Source organism: Pteropus alecto, unplaced genomic scaffold, assembly GCF_000325575.1.
Source record: "Pteropus alecto unplaced genomic scaffold, ASM32557v1 scaffold139, whole genome shotgun sequence".
NCBI lineage: Eukaryota > Metazoa > Chordata > Mammalia > Chiroptera > Pteropodidae > Pteropus > Pteropus alecto.
The window spans coordinates 1,571,942-1,576,648 of record NW_006443567.1 but is presented as its reverse complement, the minus strand read 5'-3'; positions in this window follow the sequence as shown (position 1 = coordinate 1,576,648).

Sequence of the window (4,707 nt, the reverse complement as noted above, 5' to 3'; positions counted from 1 at the left end):
CAGGCAAGATGGTACCTGTCTGTAGACTGCACAGGAGGAAGGCCCAACAAAGGGACAATGGTGGTTGTTTCTCCAGCCCTTAATTCAGTCTTTCCCTGTATTTCTCTGGTACCTCTTGAGCTCCTGTTTCTCTGTTGGAACCCAGTATGTGTGTATTCAAGCCAATGAGTCCATGTGCAAGCCCTTTAAGGGAGATGTCTAGATTTCCAGATTCCTTCTGTCTCATCCATATGGTCAGAATCCCCACTGATTTTTGCAGCCATATTTTGTGGGGACTCCTCTTCCCAGCACTGGAACCCTGTACTGGGGAGCCCTGGTGTGGATCTGGGGCCCCTCAATCCTTCAGGGAGACCTCTGCAGCCAAGATATTCTTTCTCATGTTCAACTGCCACACACTGTGGAGTCAGCCTGTCTTGTGACTCTGCCCCTCCTGGCAGTCTCGATGTGGCCTCTTTTTTATATCCATAATTATAGGTGATATCTTCAGCTAGACTTCAGGTGGTTCTCCAAGTTAATTGTTCTATAATTTAGTTATAATTTTAATATGGTCATGGGAGAAGACAAGCACAGCATTTACTTACCCTGCCATCTTGTCTAGAAAATGTAGACTATTTGTTAATGGAATTAGCATAAATTCTGTCAAATCTCTGGCTAAACTCCAAAGATCAGACTTATTCTCTTATGCTATGTTATTAAATTATGTTCAGTATCTTCTATTTCATGTATAATACATTTTATAGTGGAGAGAGGGCAATCTGACTAAATTTTATGATGATTTGAAGCAAAAATAAAAACAACTTATTGCTTAAAGGTTAAAGGCTTTTGTTGTTGGAAGAGTTACCAACATAGAGAGGACATATTTCATTTATTAACACGATTTACTATTTTAAGTTGTCCAGATTTTTTTTTCAATTATCAGATAACCACGGTCTAAGATAAGAGTCAGTAAACTTTTTCTATAAGGAGCTTGATAGTAAATATCTTAGGCTTTGTGGGACAGATGGTCTCTGTTGCAACTACTCAACTCTGCCACTGTGTCATAAAAGCAGCAATTGACCCTGCATAAATGAATGGGCATGGCTGTGTTGCAATAAGTTTGTTGACAAAAACAACTGGAGGACTAGATTTTGCCTGTGGATAGGTTGTAGTTTGTTCATCTTTAAGCAACAAAAAAATAAACTCAGTTGACTAGCCTGATTTTGTTAATAAGCTATAAAAATCAGAGTAATAAAGAAGGTAAGTCATCCAATCTGGTGAGGTGGGAACAACTGTCCAAACCATTGTCTCCTTTACATTTTCAATGATGTCTCTCTGATGTTCTCCACTGTACTAGGATGTCATAGGATACTGTGGGAAAGAGGAGAAAAATTGGGGTGAGTGAGTCATAGATTAGGGGGCCCGGAATGCTTGAAGGAGATGGGATGATTTGCTGCAAGTTGATTTATGTACATAGGTATGCATTATCCAATAGTTTTATTTTTTCTCTCTAACAAAGGACAACAAATTACCTAACCAAGACAAAATTTGTATATGTTACCTCCATCACTATTGGTCATGGAGGGCAGGATCCAGTAAACATTAAGTATTGTCCTTTTTCTGCTAAAGAAAGAAAGTATTTGGCGTATAAAGTTTGATTGTGTTGATTCCCTCTTTACTTAGGAGAAATGCTCCCCTCTCTCAGTAACTCTCGTCTTTAAATCAATTTAGTGCCAAGGGCCAAATTTTGATCATAAATGTCAAGTATACTTACAAATGTTAAGTGCACATGTAAATGTCAAGTGAACTATGTGGTTCCTAATATCCTTTCCTACTGAAGTGTAGAAGACACCAAACAAAGACCCATGATTTAAGGATTCCAATTCTTAATGGAGTTTGTTTGTGTGTTGAAGGCATAGCTATCCAGTTAGCTGTTATATTCACTCTGCAGCCTCACCATGAAATTGGAACTGCTTTTAGAGTTGGAGTCAATGAACCACATACTTGTTTATAAGAAGTAACAGAGAGAGAGTGCAAGCCCTCTCGGTGAATTTTTTGAAAGAAAATAGGATCGACAGGAAAAACAATTTCAAGGGAAATTGCTTGTGTGCCCATTGGACAATATTTTGAAATGACCTTTGGATTTCCTACTTACTCATGTATACTGGAACACCTTTGCCTTCTTGCCAGTGAATCTTTTCTAGTTTGCAAGGGGAAGCATGGCCCCAATATATATTTTCAGAGTTTATATATTTCCTGAAACGTATCTTTTTTTCCAAACCCAATTCTTTGGGTTTTTAATAAACATGCAAGATTTCTATTCTATCTGCTGAATTTCCTGCATATGCATGCATTTCTTCCTTTATCCATTTAGTATATACTTATTTAGTGTCTACTATGTGTTAGGTAGTGGGTATAAACAACAGTAAACTCATAGAGCTTGTATTCCAGTGGAGGGCACAGATCTTAAATAATCACCCAAGTAAATAATTAAGAACTGTGGTAAGTGCTATGAAGGAAAAGTACATTTTGCTCTTAGAGCTTATAATAAGGGTAACTGAGCTAGTCCAAGATCAGGGATGCCTACGGTAAGGAAGTCGCCATTTGGGCTGAGATTGGAAAAATGAATAAAGGTTCACTAGACAAAGAGTGGGAGGAAGAGTGCACCAGGCAGAGAACTCTAGTTACAAAGCCCTTGAAATGGGAAAGAGCCCAAAGCATTGACAGTAGACCAGTGTTTCCCAGTGACTGATGAAGTGAACAGAGAGGGACACAAGACTCAGTTCTTCATCAGATATTCTGTGGAACCACTGTTCTAGGTCCTGGGGATGTACTAATGAAAAATAAAATTCCTGCCTTCATGGAACTGACTTAGTTGGTAAGAGAGACTATAGATGCATAATTCAATATTAATTTAATTTCTGATAGTGATAAGTGCTCTGAAGAAAATGAAGCTGGATAGTGAAGGAAGGCCTTTCTGAAGAGGTGAAATTTGAGCAAATAGGAAACAATCAGATAAATATCTAGGGGAGCAGAGTTCCAGGTAGTTGCATCAGCCCACTAGAACATACCTGCTGTGTTTTTTAGACTTTATGGTATTTAAAGTTGTTGAAAATCTCAAGAGGCATATGCTAGGTAACTAGTGCTAAATTTGCAGCCAAAACGTGTCAAGGTAGGTTATAAATTCAGTTCCGTCTATTCATTTCCTCTTCTCATTATGCAATATCGCTCCTTGAGCAGCGGTCCCCAACCTTTTTGGCACCAGGGACCATTTTTGTGGAAGACAATTTTTCCACGGACGGGGGTGGAGGGATGGTTTTGGAATGATTCAAGCACATTACATGTATTGTGGCATTTATTTCTATTATTATTACATTGTAATATATAATGGAATAATTACACAACTCACCATAATGCAGAATCAGTGGGAGCCCTGAGTTTGTTTTTCTGCAACTAGTCCCATCTGGGAGTGATGGGTGACACTCAAAGTATGTTGCTTATTTCCAGTCTACTCTGTAATCTCGTTTTGGTTGCTGTCACTGCAGAAAACCCTACTTCACAAAGATAGGATGTTAGAAATGGAAACAGGCTTTTCAGTGCTTTTGTGGCCATCTCAGGATATTCTCTCTCAACTTTAATCCAGGATGTAGGGAGATTTGAAGTTGTCTCAAATATACTTTTAAGGCCACCATCATTTGTGATTTCAAGCAGTTGATCCTCTTCTAGCATGGACAAAGTTGATTCACCCGGTTTATTCATAAACAGGTCGCGGATCCATTCCTTCCCAGTTCAAGGGTCTTTTGTGCTTGGAAAGTAATGCTCAACCTCTTTTGAAAGCTGAGACAGGTGATCATGCATCAGCTGGGAGAAAGAAGGCCCTGGCTCAGTCTCTCTCAAAATCTCTGCTAATGTTTGAAACATGTCAAAAATCCCAAGGTTCCCTTGTCACCTCCATAATTCCAGTTTGGCTTTGAATGGAGCCACTTTATTTGCTGACTTGAACACAGTTTTCATTCTCCCCTGAAGTGACAGATTGAGTTGGTTAAGCAAGCCGAATATGTCACACAAGTAAGCATGTTTTGCGTCCCATTCTGTGTCACTGAAATATGCTGCCAGTGGCGATTGTTCTGAAAGAAATCTCTGGAGTGGCTCTCATAACTCAGAAACGCTGGCCAGCAATCTACCTTCAGAAAGCCCTCTCACATCTGTGTATAAGGGAAGACGCGTATGCTCTGCATCCATCTCACAGAGCTGCACGGACAGACCTGAGTTAAGGGCATGTACTTTAATGTGGTTGATAATTTTAATCACATCCTGCAAAATGTTGTTTAATTCAGGTGACGTTTTTCTGGCTAGCTAGCATTTCTCTATGGATGACACAGTGTGTAGACTCACATTCAGAAGCGACCTCTTTGACCTGAGTAGTGAAACCAGAAAGCTGTCCCATTATGGCGACCCCTCCATCTGTGCATGTACAGGCACAAAATGACCAGTTCACTTTTCCTGGTATAATTCTGCAGCGGTGGTGTTGGTTGGCAACAAAAGTGCACATAGCATATCTACATGCATGTCCTCCTGAAAAAATACATCACACAAAAACAAGTATTGTTGCTTCGTTGTCAACATCTGTAGACTCATCAACCTGGATGTGTACCGCAGTGACTCATCAGTCCTCTCTAACAATTGTGCCTCAATATCGTCTGCCATTTCAATAATTCGTCTAGTTATGGT